This window comes from Microcaecilia unicolor, chromosome 1, assembly GCF_901765095.1.
Source record: "Microcaecilia unicolor chromosome 1, aMicUni1.1, whole genome shotgun sequence".
Lineage (NCBI taxonomy): Eukaryota > Metazoa > Chordata > Amphibia > Gymnophiona > Siphonopidae > Microcaecilia > Microcaecilia unicolor.
This window is the reverse complement of record NC_044031.1, coordinates 531,428,931-531,449,779: the sequence shown is the minus strand read 5'-3', so window position 1 is coordinate 531,449,779 and position 20,849 is coordinate 531,428,931. Positions and strand designations below refer to the sequence as shown.

At 46.5% G+C, this 20,849-nt stretch overlaps 1 protein-coding gene across 2 annotated transcripts in view; it reads left to right on the top strand.

Annotated features, from left to right (window-relative positions):
• RMDN1 (regulator of microtubule dynamics 1) overlaps positions 1 to 20,849 on the top strand; it is a 104,275-nt gene that overhangs the window by 33,878 nt on the left and 49,548 nt on the right. The window lies entirely within an intron of this gene.

Sequence of the window (20,849 nt, the reverse complement as noted above, 5' to 3'; positions counted from 1 at the left end):
TTGAGAGAGACATGGGGAAAGCCACTGCTTCTCGTTGGAATAGGTAGCATGGAATCCTGCTACTATTTGGGATTCTGTCAGATACTTGTGACCTGGATTGGCCACTGTTGGAAACAGGATACTGAAATAGATGGAGCATCAGTAGTGTTTCTCACTGGCATTCTTCAAAGCTAATTTGCATATTTTTGACAAGTGGCCATGCCCACTTTCAGTCCCAACAGCAAATCAGAATTGAGGACATGCCTAAACCCAGGCACTTCCGGTCGAAGCCACGCCCAAGCCCTATTAATTTGATGATGTCACTGAATCTGATGTCATAGCCCCACCCCCTTTGTATAACCCCATTCCTCATACCCCTTATTTGCATAGCCCCACCATGAAACTGCCTTGTTTTTCATAACCTCACTCCATTTACTGAGATCACAAGAAGAGAAGTCATTGTCACAACTATTTTTCAAGATGGCAGCTACCATAGGATGCACATCACTTCCTGTTTCTACTGCTGGTCACCATCTTGGATGGGGTCATGTGACGGGAAGTGATGTCAAAAAACCCCGACACTGCCCCCTACAGCTGTGGAGGAATGTGCGCAGCTTAGCCTTTTTTTCTCACAGGAAAGAAAAAAATTGTTTTCTTTTTTTCTTATTATTTTTCTTTCAAAAAGGATACCTTGTGCTTATTTTTAAGATGGATTGAGTCAGGTCTGTCTGTTTTTTAAGAATGACAGACTGGGGAGATCACGTGGTGCAATGCGGGAGTGAGGTCGCGTCTGTACTGAGCTCCTGCTATTCCCCCTCAACTTTTACATTTATTTAACCTCCTGGGGGTACGAGCGTTCCCTGATTCATTTTGACCGGAGAGCTGATTCCTGTGTAGCGGGCAATCTGGTGGCAGTGTCCGGAGCGCGCGGGATGGCGGCAAAACTGCAAAAAAAAGAAAAAAGCAACCGCGGAACCCAAGATGGCGCCCGTGCCGCAGTCGCCGAGCTCGAGCGTTTGCTCAATGTGGACGGCTGAGATAACGGCAGAGGTAACGGCGGCTGTAGAGGCGGCACTGGATAAAAAGCTACAGGCGATATTCGACAGGGCGGACTAGGCTCATGAACGCCTTGATGGATTCCATCTGGATCTGGATCATGTTCAACAAAGGGTCAGCGACATCGAGGACCGCATGGCAACCGAGTTACAACCCGTGGAGGCCCGTCAGAAAAGGATATCAGACCTGGAGAACAAACTAGATGATCTTGAGAACCGATCCAGGCGCAATAACCTGCGTCTGATCGGCTTACTGGGACAGATTAAGGATTCAGAGTTGGGCAGTTTTCTGGAGGCCTGGATTCCAACTACACTGAAACTGAATAATATGCCAGGCCCCCTGCAGATCGAGAGAGCACACCGACTGGGGCCACGGAGACAGGGTGCGGCACGACCCAGGGTAGTAATTTTGAAAATCCTCAACTATGGACATAAGCAGGCCATCTTACAGGCAGTGCGTACCGGCGGAGAACTCAAATACGAAGGCCAGCGAATTCTATGTTTTCAGGATTACTCCGCGCGGGTGGTGGCAGCGAGGAAGGAATTCGCGCCGGTGTGTGCAACACTTCATGAGAAAAAGATCAGATTTGCTTTGGTATATCCCGCAAAGCTGAGAGTGCATCATGGAGGAACAGAAAAAGTTTTTGAGGACATACCATCAGCTAAAGGTTTTATCCAGGGCTTGGCACAGGAGGAGGTGGATTAAAAGGCATACCGACAGGATGGTGCCAGATCGGGTGATGTATGTGGCCTGAAGCTGGAGTAAGTGGTTGAGCAGAGCCTCCTTGTTAATGGGATGAACATTGAGATACTTGCAGACCTAGCCAAGGCTGGGAGTGGGGAACTCCTGGAATTTGTGTTAATGTTAGAGTGTTAATTGATAAGTAATGAGTGTTTAAAAAAATATGTGTGTGTATGTGTGTATATATATATATATATATATATATATATATATATATATATATATATGTATGTGTATATACATGAGTATATATATACTAATTGGGAGGGATAGTGGATAAAGTTCTGAAAAAAAAAAAAGGGCGACATAAGCTTTGAAAGATATATGAGATGTGCCTAATGGAGGGAGCCGAGATTTTTCAGGTGGGGTTTAGGGCACCTTTACGTGATGAGTTCTTCTTGGAACTCGAGGGTGTGGGTTGGGGTATTGAATGGAGAAGAGGGGAGGGAGGGGGGACGCTGAAAAAGCGGGGAGGGGGGGAATTCTGCCTGAGTGTGCGAGGGATAGGACCGGGAAAGAGGAACTGGAGAGTGGTTGCTGGGGAGGAAAGAAGAGGGGGGAGGTGCAGGCTGGGACACCATCCCCTCAAAAACACACATATCTGCCTTACAAGACCGCTTCTGACAGATTATGGTTAAATTGATCTCCTGGAATGTAGGGGGCATAACCTCCCCAATTAAACGTAGTAAGATCTTACAAACTTTAAACAGGCAAAAAGCTCACATTGTAATGTTACAGGAGACACATTTATCGGCGCAAGAACATAAAAAACTATGTAGTTGGTGGGTGGGGGATTATGTGGAAAGCCCAACTTCCAACAGAAAGGCGGGAGTCATTATACTATTTCGTAAGGGGTTTTCATTTGTTAAGAAGAGGGTGGTTGCAGACCAAAAGGGACGATTTGTCATGGTAGAAGCTCACGTGAATAATCAACCCCTGCTACTGGTGAATGTCTATGCTCCGAACCAATATGACAGGAAGTTTTATCAATCCCTAGTGAGCCAGGTGCACTCCTTTGACCAAATGCCAATATTTATGGGGGGGGGTGACTTTAACTCGGTGTTTGACCCACTGTTGGACAGTACAGGCACCTCTAGGGTGGAGCCAGTGAACTTACAGAAGGGGATCCCACGGCTCTGCTCTTTGTTGGACCTAGTAGATGCATGGCGCCTGTTCCACCCTGGGGAACGGGACTATACCCACCTTTCCAGAGCGCATGACACGTTGTCGCGCATTGATTATATTTTGGTTTCGTCATGTAAAGTCACTTCGTTGGAACAGGTGGAGATAGGACCGACTCAGGTATTGGACCACGCGATGGTGTGGGTTTCTTTTTTTTGTGGGTTGGCAAGAGGGCAGAGAGGTCGATGGCGCTTCCCTAGAGAACTTTATTATGATGGGCAGTTTGCCCCCTATATTCAAGCCCAGTGGAGGGAGTACATAGAGTTTAATGAAGACGCTTACCACAGGGATCTGGTATTATTCTGGGAAGCGGCGAAAGCAGTGTTACGGGGAAGCATTATTTCCTATTATACTCACAAGAAAAGAGCAAGGGAGGCGGAGATTCTTCGTCTAGGGAAGATAGTGGGGCAGGCGAAACAGCGGTTTGGATCTGGGCCCTCCAGTTTACATAAAGCTCAATTGTTAGAAGCCCAGAGCTCCTTAAACCAATTAATCCATGCAAAAGCCAAAAAATCTAATCAATATTTTCGATATCAATTATACAAACATGCTAATCGGCAGGGCAAACTGTTGGCATGGTTGGTGCAACAGGTGGGAGGCTCACGCTTTGTACCTCAGATACGGAATGCGAAGGGAGGACTCCAGCATACATCAGAGGAAGTGAATGAGGTATTCCGGCAGTTTTATGAATCTTTGTACTCTGCTCCAGACGATCAGGGGCTTCAGGCGGATTGGTACTTGGCAGGTCAACCACTTCCCAAAATCACAGAGAAACAACAAGATAGTCTAAATGGGGAAATTACAGAGGATGAGGTGAGCTGGGGTATTCGGGATAGCCATTTACATAAGACACCCAGGGGGAGATGGGCTTTCTGCTGAATTCTACAAACTTCTCGCCCAGGATATAGTGCCTTGCCTTATGGTGGTGTTTAATAGATTTGTTGAGAGGGGAGCCTTGCCAGAGGCATTACGGAGAGCACAAATAGTGGTTTTGTTAAAACCAGGCCGAGACCCTTTGCAAGCGGGTTCATATAGACCTATTTCCTTGCTGCCATTTGAGACCAAATTATTTGCCAAGATCTTGGCAAACAGATTAGCAAGGATACTACCAAAGGTAGTGGAGGAATCCCAGGTGAGTTTTGTTCAGGGTAGATCAGTAGCACGTAATATGAGGCAAGTTTTGGGAGCCTTAGAGAATATACATCAGCATTCTAGTAATTAGCTTCGATGCCGAAAAGGCTTTTGACCATGTCAACTGGGATTTTATGTTTGCCATACTACAGGCGTATGGTATGGAAGGGTTCTTCCAAGAAGCAATAACGGCCCTATATCAAGGAGCTACTGCTGAGGTTTGGGTAAATGGGCAGGCTTCGGCCCCTTTTGAGATAGCTCGAGGAACCAGACAAGGCTGCCCTCTTTCGCCACTGCTCTTCGTGATGGTGTTGGACCCCCTTATTAGGGACATCCAGCGGATGGGGGAGGTGAGAGGTGTGCAGATAGGGGAAGAATCCTTCAAGATATCTGCTTTTGCAGATGATCTGCTAGTAGTGCTAGAAGATCCACAGAGCTCCCTGCCTTCTCTGATGGAACTGTTTGCAGAATTTGGGGACTTTTCCGGATTTCGTCTCAACTTAGAGAAATCAGAGGTTATGGTCCTTCATATGAAGGAAGACCAATGGGTGAGACTACAATGTCCATTTAAAAGAGCGAATTCTGCATTTAAATATCTGGGAATCCAACTCACCAAGGACCCTAGACGTATTGGAGAGACTAATATAGCGCATTTGTTATCTTACACAAAAGAGACTCTTGGGAGATGGGAAGGGTTACCGTTGTCTTTAATGGGACGAAATGCGCTGTTTAATATGGTCTTGTTCCCTAAATGGCTCTATTTTATGCAAACAATTCCACTCTATCTTAAACAACGGGAAGTAAGAGTGTTACATAGTATGCTCTCTAAATTCTTTTGGGCTAGAAGGAGGCCTCAGATAAAGTTTGAATACCTTATAGGGAAAGGGAGAGAAGGGGGTTTTGGAGTCCCAGATGTTAAACTTTACAACATAGCTTGCCTTTTACGGCACCTAGGGGACTGGTATCACCAGACAGAGGTCTACACCCCGCTAAACATGGAGAAAGCATTGTGCAGTCCACAGCACAGTTTCTATATACTACATGCGGGAGGGACGGAGGTGCTGTGGAGAGATTTGGCGAAGATGTGGGCCTTTGATTGGAGATGTAGTAGACTTCTTCCCCTGCATGGAAATGAAGCTTTCCGTCCGGGCACTGAAAACCCCGGTTTGCGGGCTTGGACAGAGAGGGGGATTGTATTTTTACATCACGTGTTGGAACCCTCTGGAGCTATCAGGACCAGGGAGGAGCTTAGCTTAGATCCTTCAGACTGGGGCTCCTGCTTTGCGTATGAACAGGTGAGACACTATGTAGCTTCTCTGCCCAGGGCGGTGCTGGGTGTTGATGTGCCCACCAGACTGGAAGATCTTTTGGAGGTTCAGTCGGGCGATCCTGTATCTGTCTCCCTGCTGTAAGCCGCGGAGAGAGCTGAGACAGGTGGCAGATAGGTGGGCTGTGGATACTCAGATGGCGGTTTCAGCTCAAGAGCTTCTGAGGTGCCTGAGAGGGGTTGGGAAATGGACACGCAGTGTAGAACTTCGGGAGTGCCAGGCTAGAGTAATCTATAGAGCATACACATCACAATCACGCCTTTGTCAAATGGGGTATTTAGAATCAGCCCAGTGTAAGCGCTGTGGTGCGACCGAAAGTGACTTCTACCATGCCTTTTGGCAATGCTCGGCTATCAAGACATTTTGGAGCAGGGTAATTAGGTTTCTGGAGAGGATAGGGGGTTCCCGGGTTAGACTTCTGCCAAAATGTATTTTACTGGGATGTCAAGCACCGATAGAGGGGTGAACAGCTCATCAGAGGATGCTAGCTCATAAGGCTTATTTGATTGGTATGAAATGCATTTTGGTCAATTGGACTCTGGAGTGGGCTCCTTCTTTTTGGCAATGGCGTAATCGCTTTCATGCTTTACTCCTGACGGAACTTCAGGACTCTCTGCTTAACTTTAAAAAACAAAAACACTTTTATTTAACTTGGATAGGTTATATCAGCGTGGTGTCTCCCAAAGCTCGCAGTTATATCCTTAATAGGCTTAGTGCATTGTCTAGTCCTTCTTCGGCAACAAGTGTTAACTAAAAGAAATTGATGTTCCTTAGAAATACAGATTGGGGGTCACTCAGGCAGAATGGGAGAGGGTGGGGGAGGGGAGTTAGTTCTAGTTTGTAATTTCTCATACTAGTACTTGCTAAGAGAGGACTCTCATGGGATCAGAGAGAGGGCCAGCAGAGCACAGGCCCTTAGCTCTGCCCCAGGGAGGTACATAAAATAGCAAAACTAAGTTTTAGTTCTAGTTTAAAGTTTAAGACAAAGTGATAAACGTACTACTTATAGGATGTTCGCTTACAACAGAAGAACAAAGTGCCTGATGTTTGGCGAAAGTGGATGGAGTGGTGCTTATGATATGCAGTTGTAATGTTGCCACTATATACTGTCTTTATCTGTTGTGTATAATATGAAGGGTTTTAATTGGGGGGGGGGGGGGGGGAGGGATATGAGGTTAGTAAAGTAATGAAAATGTGATCACGGGTTCAAATGTATTGATTATCTCAGGTTATCCTTTTGAGAACTGGAGACTAATGTATGCAAATTATATCCTGAATTGTCATCAATAAAAATTGTTGAATCATAAGAATGACAGACTGATTGCTGAATGAATGACAGCCATTTTAGGTTTAAAAACAAAAGGATCAACGTCTCCTCCTCCTCCTTCTCTTTGCTTTAAAGGGCACATATTATAGACTAAAGCTGTTTTAAGATTAGCATACACAAGAAATCATAGGTGTTCTGACTCGTTAGGCTTTCAGATCTATTCACACAGTCAGAAGCCCATGATCTGTGCCTGCAAGTGCTGGTTTTCTACAGCCAGCCTGAAAGGAAAGAAAAAAAAAAAAAAAAGCTGTGTTGAATATTTAAAACAAACCTACAATGTAGTATTTAGCAAAGCTGTCTCTCTGAAATGCTACCTGTTCCACGCGCAGGGCCCAAGAGACAGGCAGAACTCCGGAGTCTCAATACGTGGATGAGACGATGGTGCAGGGAGGAGGGTTTTAGATTTGTTAGGAACTGGGCAACATTCTGGGGAAGGGGGAGCCTATTCTGAAAGGATGGGCTCCACCTTAACCTGGGTGGGACCAGGCTGCTGGCATCCGCATTTAAAAAGGAGATAGAGCAGCTTTTAAACTAGTGGGGGGAAGGCCGAACGTCGCTCAAAAGCGCATGGTTCGGGATAAGGTATCTTGCAAAGATACCTCTCAAACAGGGAAGATAGGGTTTCTGGATAGTGAGGTTGCACAACAGACCGTGGTAGGCCAGGTGCCCTAAAATACAACTAAAGATCAGACAAAAGATGGCAAATCACTAGTGTCCAGTACTAAGCATCATGCAAATAGGAACAACAAGCATACTCTGAAATGTCTATATGTAAACGCTAGGAGTCTAAGAAATAAGATGGGAGAGTTGGAATATATTGCACTAAATGAAAAATTGGATATAATAGGCATTACTGAGACCTGGTGGAAGGAGGATAACCAGTGGGACACTAGTGATAGGGTGGACCGGACTGGTGGAGGGGTAGCATTGTATATTAACGAGAGCCTTGACTCAGATAGATTACAAATTCAGCAGGACACAAATCACACCTTTGAATCATTGTGGGTTGAAATTCCATGTATAAAAGGGAAAAGGATGGTGATAGGAGTGTACTACCGTCCGCCTCGCCAGGATGAGCAGGTAGACGCAGAAATGATAAAAGAAATCAGAGACGCAAACAAAATGGGCAATGTGATAATAATGGGTGACTTCAACTATCCAAATATAGACTGGGTAAACGTAACATCGGGACACGCTAGAGAGGTACAATTCCTTGATGAAATCAAGGACAGCTTTATGGAGCAGCTAGCTGGTGCAGGAGCCGACGAGAGAAGGAAAAATTCTAGACTTAGTCCTTAGTGGAGCGCATGATCTGGTGAGGGACGTTATGGTACTGGGGCTGCTTGATAACAGTGATCATAATATGATCAGTTTTAATATCAACCTTGAAGTAACTATACACAGGAAGTCAAATACGTTAGCGTTTAACTTTAAAAAAGGAGACTATGATAAAATGAGAAGAACGGTGGAAAAAAAACTTAAGGGGACAACTGAGAGGGTAAAAACTGTACAACAGGCATGGACACTGTTCAAAAATACCATCCTGGAGGCCCAGGCCAAACATATTTCACTAATTAGAAAAGAAAGACGGAACTCCAAAAGACAGCTGGCCTGGTTGAAAAGTGAGGTGAAAGAAGCTATTAGGGCTAAAAGAAATGCCTTCAAAATATGGAAGAAGGAACCATCTGAAAATAACAAGAAGCAGCATAAGGAGTGTCAAAGCAAATGCAAGGCGCACATAAAGAAGGCCAAGAGGGATTACGAAAAAAAAGATAGCATTAGAGGCAAAAAAACACAGTAAACATTTTTTTTGGTATATTAAAAGCAGGAAGCCGACAAAAGAATGGGTTGGGCCGCTGGATTACCGAGGGGTAAAAGGGGCGATCAAGGAAGACAGACGTAGCGAAGAGATTGAATGAATTCTTTGCTTCGGTCTTGTAGGGGTATTTCCCTGTGATCTAGCCTATGCTGGTCTGGGCCTATACAAGCCTATGACATCTTGGTATAATAAGATGGCTGCTGCAACATCTCTGTGTCAGCAAGATCCAGCTTCAACTTGTGGAAAATCACTGACAGGCTTGCTAAAGCCAAGGACAGTCTGTGTTCTAAACACCCCCTTCTATCACCCTGAGAACGGAGTAGGGAGGCAGACATGGCTCCAGAAGTTACCATTCTCCAAGGTCACAAAACAAAGAACTCTTCTTGCCATGTACTGAACTGGACAAGATCACGATTGGTTCCTACCATCACCTGACCGAGAGGTACGGGGAAAGCGGGAACAGAAGTAAGTTAGTGAGTCGGGGACCCTTGGAAGAGGGGCAACTGGTAAGAGGACCTGAGAAATCCAGCAAGGCTCAGGGGAGCCAGAGACTTTGTATGATACCAACATCGTGACCTGCATCCTGGTGCAAATACCTGTGGCAGAGATATTGGCTCTGATAACCAAAGGAGTGACGGGAACCTACGTGGGCTAATAAAGACCTGCACTACCTAAGACACCGACAGCTAAAATAGCGTCTGGGGAGATTCTGCTCCGGTCTTATCTGAAGCCGTCATCACGACAGCGTGGTAAGATCACAGTGATATATTTCCTGGTCTGGGGTTAGGCAGTGGTTTTATCTAAGCACGACTGGTTTATGTCAGCTCTTGGTCAGGGAAAGCAGCTAATGTGTATTTTGCATAAGATGTGATAAGTTTCATAAGGATTATTAGGTTATTACTACTACTAACTAGCATTTCTAAAGCGCTACTAGGGTTACGCAGCGCTGTACAATTTAGACATAGAAGGACGGTCCCTGCTCAAAGAGCTTACAATCTAAAAGACAAGAGAACAATCTAAAGACAAGTGAACAATCTAGAGGACGAGTGAACAGTTAATCTGATAGAGTGGATAGATAGGGGCATTCTGTCTATCTAGAGCGGTTAGGTGCTGAAGGCAGCATAGAAGAGGTGAGTTTTAAGCAGAGATTTGAAGATGGGTAGGGAGGGGGCATGGCGTATGGGTAAAGGAAGATTGTTCCAGGCATAGGGTGAAGCAAGGCAGAATGAGCGGAGCCTGGAGTTGGCAGTGGTGGAGAAGGGTACTGAGAGAAGGGCTTTGTCCTGTGAGCGGAGGTTACGGGCGGGAACATAGGGGGAGATGAGGGTGGAGAGGTAGTGAGGAGCCGCAGACTGAGTGCACTTGTAGGTAAGGAGGAGGAGCTTGAATTGTATGCGATATCTGATTGGAAGCCAATGAAGTGACTTGAGGAGAGGGGTGATATGAGTATATCGGTTTTGGCGGAATATAAGACGTGCAGCAGCGTACTGAACTGATTGAAGGGGGAATAGATGGCTGAGTGGGAGGCCGGTGAGGAGTAAGTTGCAGTAATCAAGGCGAGAGGTAATGAGAGCGTGGACGAGAGTTCTGGTGGTGTGCTCAGAGAGGAAAGGGCGAATTTTGCTGATGTTGAAGAGGAAGAAGCGACAGGTCTTGGCAGTCTGTTGGATATGCGCAGAGAAGGAGAGGGAGGAGTCAAAGATGACTCCGAGGTTGCGGGCAGATGGGACGGGGAGGATGAGGGTGTTATCAACAGAGATAGAGAGTGGAGGAAGAGGAGAAGTGGGTTTGGGAGGAAAGACGAGGAGCTCGGTCTTGGACATGTTCAGCTTCAGGTGGCGGTTGGACATCCATGCCGCGATGTCGGATAAACAGGCCGATACCTTGGCCTGGGTCACCGCGGTGATGTCAGGTGTGGAGAGGTATAGCTGAGTGTCATCGGCATAAAGATGATACTGGAAACCATGAGACGAGATCAGCGAGCCCAGGGAAGAGGTGTAGATTGAGAAGAGAAGGGGTCCAAGGACAGATCCCTGGGGAACTCCAACACATAATGGGATGGGAGTGGAGGAAGATCCATGGGAGTGTACCCTGAAGGTGCGGTGGGAGAGATAAGAGGAGAACCAGGAGAGGACAGGGCCTTGGAATCCAAAAGAGGATAACGTGGCAAGAAGTAAATCATGGTTGACAGTGTCAAACGCGGCGGAAAGATCGAGGAGGATGAGGATGGAGTAATGACCTCTGGATTTGGCCAGGAGCAGGTCATTGCAAACTTTAGAGAGTGCTGTTTCTGTCGAGTGCAGAGGGCGAAAACCGGATTGAAGTGGATCGAGGATGTCATGAGAGGAGAGAAAATCAAGGCAGCGGCTGTGAACGGCGCGCTCAAGTAATTTGGAAAGGAAGGGTAAAAGAGAGATGGGGCGGTAGTTAGAGGGGCAGGTAGGGTCAAGTGAAGGTTTTTTTAGGAGAGGTGTGACAACAGCGTGTTTGAAGGTGTCAGGGACAGTTGCCGTGGAGAGAGAGAGGTTGAGGATGCGACAGATGGCGGGGGTGACAGTATGGGAGATAGTGTTGAGTAGGTTGGTGGGGATGGGATCAGAGGAACAGGTGGTGCATTTCGAGGAGGAAAGAAGGCGGGAAGTTTCATCCTCGGTGATCTCAGGAAAGGAGGAGAAGGAGACCTGGGTAGGTTGGTTGAGGGAGAGGGTTAAAGGGTGAAGGGGAGGTGGAGGTTTGGTCGTGAACTCAAGGTTGATCTTTTGCACTTTGTCGCGGAAGTAGTCGGCCAGTGATTGAGGAGAGAGAGAAGGGGGAGTAGGAGCGGGGGGCACTTTTAGGAGGGAGTTAAGGGTGGTGAAGAGACGACGAGGGTTGGAGCTGAGAGAATTGGTCAATTGGGTGTAGTAGTCCTGTTTTGCACGGAATAGGGAGGAGTGGAGGGAGGATAGCATGAATTTGTAGTGGAGGAAGTCTGAAAGGGTACGAGATTTCCTCCAGAGGCGCTCAGCGGATCGGGTGCAGGAGCGAAGGTAACGGATGCAAGGAGTCAGCCAGGGCTGGGGATTGGTGCGCTTTGTGGGACGGGAGATGGATGGCGCGAGGGTGTCCAAAGCAGAGGAGAGAGCGGTATTGTAAGCGGAGACCGCTGTGTCGACAGTTACGAGGGACGTGATGGAGGGGAGGAGATTAGAGATAGTAGATGATAGGGTGGAGGGGTCAATAGCCTGGAGGTTCCTGGAGGTGGTGGTTAAAGTTGGACGGGGTGGAGGGGGGGGGGGGAGTGAAGAAGTGTGAATGTGATCAGGTGATGGTCGGAGAGAGGAAGAGCTGAGACGTGGAAATCGGAGGGTGAGCCGGAGGATGAGAGGACGAGGTCAAGACAATGTCCGTCACGGTGAGTAGGGGTGGTGGAGCACAGCTGGAGGTTGAAGGAGGATGTTAGGGTGAGGAACTTAGAAGTATGGGGGTCGGATAGGTCATCAGCATGTACGTTAAAGTCTCCGAGAATGAGGGACGGAGATGAGGGGTCAAGAAAGACAGAGAGCCAAGCATCAAAGTCGGTAAGGAAGGAAGGGAAGGATTTATCCGGGGGGCGGTAAATGACTGCCACTCTGAGTGGTAGCGGGTAAAATAGCCGGATGGAATGGACTTCGAAGGATGGGAAGCAGTGCGATTGCGGTAGGTGGAGGGGTTGGAAACTACAGGAGGGTGATAGTAGTAGCCCAACGCCTCCGCCGCGGCCGATTGGGCGGGGCGTGTGGGAGAAGAGATAGCCTCCATGGCAGAGGGCTGCAACTGAGGCAGAGTCTTCCGGGGAGATCCAGGTTTCGGTTAGGGCGAGCAATTGAAGGGAGCGAGAGATAAAGAGATCGTGGGTGAGAGGCAGTTTGTTGCAGACTGAGTGGGCATTCCACAAGGCGCATGAGAAGGGGAGGGAGGAGGGGGGAAGGAGGGGAATAGAGACGAGATTGGAAACATCGCGGGACCGTTCACAAGGATAGGATGGGGACAGGTGGGGGGGACCCGGATTAGGGTTAATGTCTCCTGCGGATAGCAGGAGGAGGAGCAAGAGAGTGCGGAGGAGGGTGGGGGAGGTCGGGCGACGAAGGCGACGAAGACGGGGTGTACTTAGGAGGAAAGGGGATGGGTTAATGGCAGGAAGGAAGTGCCGAAGGTTGAGAGCCAGGAAGGAGGAGGGGGACAAGAGGGATGGTGAGGTGAGGGATGGAGGTGAATAGGGTATTGTGGTTGCGGGCAGGGTGGGAGGGCAGCGGGTAGTTCTAATGGTAGACAGTGGGAGTGGGGGGGAAAGAAGATTAGGAAGGGACAGGGCAAGGAAGAGAACATGGACAGGGGCCATAGGTAGTGACTGAGGTGTAGCAGGTGACTATATAGTGACTGAGGTGTTGAGCAGTTAACAAGTGTTAGTGGGTGAGTCTGTAATGACTGAAGTATTAGGCAGATAGATAGGGCTTGAAGCAAGGTTTTGGGTTGGCGATTAGGTAAGTCTATGGCTGAAAATCTGGCAGGCAGGTAGGTAAGTCAATGGCTGAGCAGGCAGGTTGATTGGCTAGCAGGCAGGCGGGAACAGGTGATTGGCTAGCAGACAGGTTGATTGGCTAGGGGCTGGATCAGGCGAGTTGAAACATGGTGGAGCAGATGGACTGGAACAAGCAGGCTGGAGCATGTGGACTGGAACAGGCAGGCTGGAGCCGATGGACTGGAGCAGCCAGGGAGAAGCAGGATCGGGCAGGCTGGAGTAGATGAACAGGCAAGAAGTAGCTGGATCAGATGAACTGGGACAAGCTGGAGCCGATGGAGCAAGCTGGAGCCGAAGGACTGGAGCAGCCAGGGAGAAGCAGGATCAGGCAGGCTGGAGAAGATGAATAAGTAGGAAGAGGCTGGATCAGTTGAACTGGAACAAGCTGGAGCCGATGGGACAAGCTGGAGCCGATGGACTGGAGCAGTCAGGGAGAAGCAGGATCGGGCAGGCTGGAGTAGATGAACAGGCAGGAAGTAGCTGGATCAGTTGAACTGGAACAAGCTGGAGCTTTCATTTGTACTGTTCTAATCATTACCGTACTTAGTCTCAGGATAATCAGAGGGTAGTATAAACAATATATTTTGGTAGTGCTCATATCAGTAAGGGATATTTTTATTGCATAAGCTAGCGCAGAGTATTTCTATTTTCTTATCCATAATAAAGCTAATATATATATATCTATCAGCTGTGTCTTTCTTTTTCACTCTACACACCAAAACACCTGGAGAGGTGCCAGAAGCAAGATTCCTGTATCTCACCCTAGACAGAGCTAGTGAGTCTGTTAGGCAGACTTATGCATCAGGGAATCTTGGTATAAGTAATCCGTGGGTACTTGTTGCCCTAGGTATTATTTATCTCACCCTACAGTCTTCACTGAGGAAGATTTGGGTGGGATACCGGTGTCGGAAATGGTATTTCAAGCGGACGAGTCGGAGAAACTTACTGACGTTATGGTAAACCTGGAGGACGTAATGGGGCAGTTCTGCAAACTGAAGAGTAGCAAATCTCCTGGACTGGATGGTCTTCATCCTAGAGTACTGATAGAACTGAAAAATGAGCTTGTGGAGCTACTGCTAGTGATATGCAATTTATCCTTCAAATCGAGCGTGGTACCGGAAGATTGGAGGGTGGCCAATGTAACGCCCATTTTTTAAAAAGGTTCCAGGGGAGATCTGGGAAATTATAGACCGGTGAGTCTGACGTCAGTGCCGGAGAAAATGGTAGAGGCTATTATTAATAACAAAATTACAGAGCGCATCTGAGGACATGGATTACTGAGACCAAGTCAGCATGGCTTTTGTATGGGGAAATCTTGCCTGACCAATTTACTTCAATTCTTTGAAGGAATAAACAAACATGTGGACAAAGGGGAGCTGGTTGATATTGTGTATCTGGATTTTCAAAAGGCGTTTGACAAGGTACCTCATGAAAGGCTACAGAGGAAATTGGAGGGTCATGGGATAGGAGGAAAAGTCCTATTGTGGATTAAAAACTGGTTGAAGGATAGGAAACAGAGTGTGGGGTTAAATGGGCAGTATTCACAATGGAGAAGGGTAGTTAGTGGGGTTCCTCAGGGGTCTGTGCTAGGACCGCTGCTTTTTAATATATTTATAAATGATTTAGAGATGGGAGTAACTAGCGAGGTAATTAAATTTGCTGATGACACAAAGTTATTCAAAGTCATTAACTCGCGACAGGATTGTGAAAAATTACAGAAGGACCTTACGAGACTGGGAGACTGGGCGGCTAAATGGCAGATGACGTTTAATGTGAGCAAGTGCAAGGTGATGCATGTGGGAAAAAAGAACCCGAATTATAGCTACATCATGCAAGGTTCCACGTTAGGAGTTACGGACCAAGAAAGGGATCTGGGTGTCATCGTCGATAATACACTGAAACCTTCTGCTCAGTGTGCTGCTGTGGCTCGGAAAGCGAATAGAATGTTGGGTATTATTAGAAAAGGTATGGAAAACAGGTGTGAGGATGTTATAATGCTGTTATATCGCTCCATGGTGCAACCGCACCTTGAGTATTGTGTTCAATTCTGGTCGCCGCATCTCAAGAAAGATAGTGGAATTGGAAAAGGTGCAGCGAAGGGCGACTAAAATGATAGTGGGGATGGGACGACTTCCCTATGAAGAAAGCCTAAGGAGGCTAGGGCTTTTCAGCTTGGAGAAGAGACGGCTGAGGGGAGACATGATAGAGGTATATAAAATAATGAGTGGAGTGGAACAGGTGGATGTGAAGCGTCTGTTCACGCTTTCCAAAAATACTAGGACTAGGGGGCATGCGATGAAACTACAGTGTAGTAAATTTAAAACAAATCGGAGAAAATGTTTCTTCACCCAACGCATAATTAAACTCTGGAATTCGTTGCCGGAGAATGTGGTGAAGGTGGTTAGCTTGGCAGAGTTTAAAAAGGGGTTAGACGGTTTCCTAAAGGGACAAGTCCATAAACCGCTACTAAATGGACTTGGGAAAAATCCACAATTCCAGGAATAACATGTATAGAATGTTTGTACGTTTGGGAAACTTGCCAGGTGCCCTTTGCCTGGATTGGCTGCTGTCGTGGACAGGATGCTGGGCTCGATGGACCCTTGGTCTTTTCCCAGTGTGGCATTACTTATGTACTCTCTTTTTTTTTTTTTTTTGAGTGATGTCCTGTTTTGTGTGATAGAATCCACAAATCCTACCTACACCACCTCCCTTTTTTCCTATAGACAGCTGTTTGTTGAGCATAGAGCCTCCCTGTATGCACATCTACTCCTCCACACCCCTCCTGTTTTCAAGACATCTGTGTGAGATTGTGCCCTGCAGAGCTGGTTTCTGCAGCCAGTCCCTTGAGATTTTTATTTTTTAAAATTTTTGTTACATTTGTACCCGCGCTTTCCCGCTCATGGCAGGCTCAATGCGGCTTGCATGGGGCAATGGAGGGTTAAGTGACTTGCCCAGAGTCACAAGGAGCTGCCTGTGCCTGAAGTGGGAATCAAACTCATTTCCTCAGTTCCCCAGGACCACTAGGCCACTCCTCCACCCATCTGACAACGAATGAGAAAATCCCCCACATAGCCGTATCTCAGTCTGTGAATTCTAGAATACAGGGATAGTAGCACGAGCAGCCCAATCAGCTGCAGTCAAACAGAAAAGCTTTTTTTGTTGTTGTTTTGCATTACAGATAAGTAAACTTACAGGAACCTCCAGGATGGGTGTGGGTGGGGTTTAGATGGGTTGGGCTTGGGTGTGTCTTTGATTCTGATTGGCTGTCAGAACTGAAAGTGGGCATGGCTAGCTGTCAAAATATGCAAATATAGCTTTGACGAATGCTGATAAGCTACACTAGTGGCATTGGTCTGACCAATGGCTATTCTTAAAGCTGATTCATCTGTTTGTGTAACCCATTTTTTCCTTTGCTCTTATAGTATTTCATACTGTCTTTTGATCACTGTAGCTCAAATGACTACCTACTTAAAAATGGGGAGGACAATTTTTATTCTTTTATGGTGCTAGCAAGAAAGTGTCCATGGGCCTGCAAACTGATTTTCACAAGAAAACTCTCTGCGGAGTTCCTTTCTGAAAATCTTGTGAAGGGCCAGTGCTGTGGTAATTTTTTAAACTTCCATACTAAAAGATTTCAAAATGAAGTCACTGTATGTGCTTTGTGGTGCTATACCCACCCTGCCTTGCCTCAGTGCTGCTTTTTTCATGCATTGTGGAGGGGGTGCAATTTTCAAAGGGATTTCCTTTGCAACACTTATTTACCCACATAAATCCCTTTGAAACTTTCCATTTAGGAATATTTTCTCTATTAGTATGTACCAGGTCCTGTGCTGGGGTTCTCTTGTTATTTTCATAAGTGGGATAAGACCCCAGTATGCTGGAAGAGTACATGAAAGTGTTGACTATACCCCTCAAGTTTTATTCAACTTGTCCTTGAAGATGGGGAGATGTTTCAAGGGACTGAAGGAGAGTGGATATGCTCCTGATACACAAAATTGGGAACAAGATAGAGCAAGGCAACAACCGATCATAAGTACATAAGTGTTGCCATACTGGGACAGAACAAAGGTCTATCAAACCCAGTATCCTGTTTCCAACAGTGGCCAATCCAGGTCACAAGTACCTGGCAATATCCCAAAACAGTACAATACATTTTATGCTGCTTATCCCAGAAATAAGTAGTGGATTTTCCCAACTCCATTTTAATAATGGCTTATAGACTTTTCTTTTAGGAAGCCATTCAAACCTTTTTAAAACTCCACTAAACCAACTACTTTTCCACATTCTCTGGCAACGAATTCCAGAGTTTAATTACACATTGAGTGAAAAAATATTTTCACCGATTCGTTTTAATACTTTGTAGCGTCATTGCATTCCCCTTAGTCCTAGTATTTTTGGAAAGCGTAAACAAGCGATTCATGTCTACCCGTTCCACTCCACTCCACTTAGTATTTTATATACCTCTATCAAACCTCCCCTCAGCCATCTTTTCTCCACGCTGAAGAGCCCTAGCTGTTTCAGCCTTTTCTCATAGGGAAGTCATCCCATCCCCTTTATCATTTTTCTCGCTCTTCTCTGTACTTTTTCTAATTCCACTATATCTTTTTTGAGATGCGGTGACCAGAATTGCACACAGTGTTCAAGGTGTGGTCACACCATGGAGCGATACAAAGACATTATAACATCCTCATTTTTATTTTCCATTCCTTTCCTAATAATACCTAACATTCTATTTGCTTTCTTTACCGCTGCAGCACTCTAAGTAGAGGGTTTCAAAGTATTTTCAGCGAGGACTCTTAGATCCTTTTCCTGGTTGGGGACTCCTAACATGGAACCTTGCATCACGTAGCTATAGTTTGGGTTCCTCTTTCACACATTAGATTCATTAGAATAACTTCAAAACTATGGAAAATGATAGTAAAGAATAAGATAGAGCAACATCTTTAAACAAGTAAATTACATGTCACTACATAGCACTGATGTATAAATGGAAGAGTCTTTCAAATAAACTTAATTGAATTATTTAAGGGAGATGCTGTGAAGGATGACTATCTTGACTTCAGTAAATCTTCTGAACAATGTTCCCTTATAAGTTTACCAGGGTGTACCATTGGTCACATAATTGTTGCTAGTGAGTCACCTAGGTGCCCTGCTCTTCTGCCACCAATTAACACTGCCACACCGACACACCACCAGGGACCCAAAGTCCTTTCTTCCTCCTTTGCTCTCTTCATCTCCCCCCCCCCCAGTTTCCATCTCTGTTGCTAACAATATCTTTTCACATCTCCCTTGCTGTTCACATCTGTCATCTTTCACATCGACATCCGCTCTATCCTCTTTTCTAGCCTTTAATTACTTTCAGGCTCATTTTTGAAAGAGAAGGCCGTCCATCTTTTGACACAAATTAGAAGATGGACGTTCTTTTCATAGAAATGTCCAAATCGGTGTAATTGAAAGCTGATTTTGGACATCCCCAACTGCACTCCGTCGCAGGGACAGCCAAAGTTCAAGAGGGCGTGTCAGAGGCGTAGCGAGGGACTTGGGCATGCCTAACACTTCGATGTCCTTGACCCATAATGGAAAAAAACAAGAACGTCCCTGACGAACACTTGGATGTTTTCACCCGGACCTGTTTTTCTTACGACTAAGGCACAAAAAGGTGCCCGAAATGACCAGATGACCACCGGAGAGAATCGGAGATGACCTCCCGTTACTCCCCCAGTGGTCACTAACCCCCTCCCACCCTCAGAAATCATCTGTAAAAATATTTTGTGCCAGCCTCAGATGTCATACTGAGGTCCATGACAGCAGTATGCAGGTCCCTGGAGCAGTTTAAGTGAGTGAGTGCACTTCAGACAGGTGGACCCAGCACCATTCCCCCCCCCCCCCCACCCACCTGTTACATTTGTGGAGGAAACAGCGAGCCCTCCAAAACCCACCAGAAACCCACTGTACCCACATGTAGGTGTCTCCCTTCACCCGTAAGGGCTATGGTAGTGGAGTACAGTTGTGGGTAGTGGGTTTTGGGGTGCTCAGCACACAAGGTAAGGGAGCTATGTTTCTGGGAGCAATTTATGAAGTCCACTGCAGTGCCCCCTAGGGTGTCCGGTTGGTGTCCTGGCATGTCAGGGGGATCAGTGCACTACAAATGCTGGCTTCTCCCCTGACCAAATGGCTTTCAGTTGATCATTTCTGAGATGGACGTCCTTGGTTTCGAAAATCGCCGAAAATCAGAAACGTCCATGTCTAGGTACGACCACATTTAAGGATTTGGACGTCCCTGATGGTATTTTTGAAACGAAAGATGGATGTCCATTTTATTTTTTTCGAAAATACGGGTTTCCCCATCCCTGGATTGGGACGTTTTGCGAGGACATCCAAGGCACAATTCTCTCGTTGAAGTTGTTTGACAGGTCCAGGCTGTCAAAAAAAAAAAAGCCCGAACCTGTCAAACTTACAAATGTGAGCAGGAGGTCCGGTGAACCTCCAGAACCCCCAACAACACCCCCCCCCCCCCCGAACAGAGGCCCTGGTGGTCTAGCTCCCTGATCCCTGACCTAACCTGACCTGCCTTACTCCCCTCCCCATTCACCCCTGACAGAAAGCCCCACTCTCCTCCCCACTTCTCCCCCCACTCTCCTCCCCTATGGAAGGCCTTACTCCCCACTCCCCACTATTGAAAGACCCACTCCATTCCCCTCCCAACTCGCCCCCGACAGAAGGCCCCACTCCTTTTCCCACCCCATTCCTCCCCCCAAGGGAAGGTCTCACTCCCCCAGACTCCTCCCCTGATGAAACGCTCTGCTACCCCAGCCATCCTCCTGATGGAAGTTCCCACTTCCTCCCAAAGGAGTGTATGGGTCAGATTTTACCTGTCTACAGTGCGGTGCCCCCACCACTAGACTACTCCTGGGACCTGCATCTTGCTCTAATGGACCTGATTATAACATCTGAGGATGGTAAGTAATGTTCTTATTCATATTTTTTGGGGGTGGTAGGGGGTTAGTGACCACTGGGGGAGTAAGGGAAGGTCATCCCTAAGTCCCTCCAGTGGTATTCTGGTCATTTAGGGCACTTTTTTGTGGCTTATTCATTAATAAAACAGGTCTAGACCAAAATGTCCAACTTATAGCCCTGGATGTTTTTGTTTTGTTTCATTATGGCAGAAAAATGTCCAAGTGTTAGGAATGCCCAGATCCCACCTTAACATATGCCCCCCTGTGATTTGAACGCACTTCTGGCGTACTTCATGGAAAAACGTCAAAATTAGTTTCAAAAACACCTATTTGGACGTTTATGTTAGAAAAACGTCCAAATGCAGGTTTATGCCACTTTTTGAATGTTTTTCTCTTTTGAAAATGAGCCTCATCGGTTTTTAAAAAGTGCTTGTTTTGGCCAGGGCTTTACATGAAGGATTAAAGGAGTCATTCTTCTTAATCCCATGTAGTTTTTGCTCACCTCAGAAATGAAACCACCTTAAAATTGAGGCCTTACTACTTTTTTGGTGGTATTACACATATGAGGTTTGTAAAATGAGGCAACTATATGTGGAAGTTGCTGTGTCCGTAATGTTTATTTATTCAATGTGTATATTTGTACAATGGCTGCTCTCATTGCATGTGTCTCCAAATACACATGCACTCCTGCAAGTATTTTAGAAAAAGGCTCTATGTTGACAGATCCTTTTCTAAAAATACCACTTTAACCGAGTATGTCCCAAACTAGACAGCCAGAAAATGTGGTAAA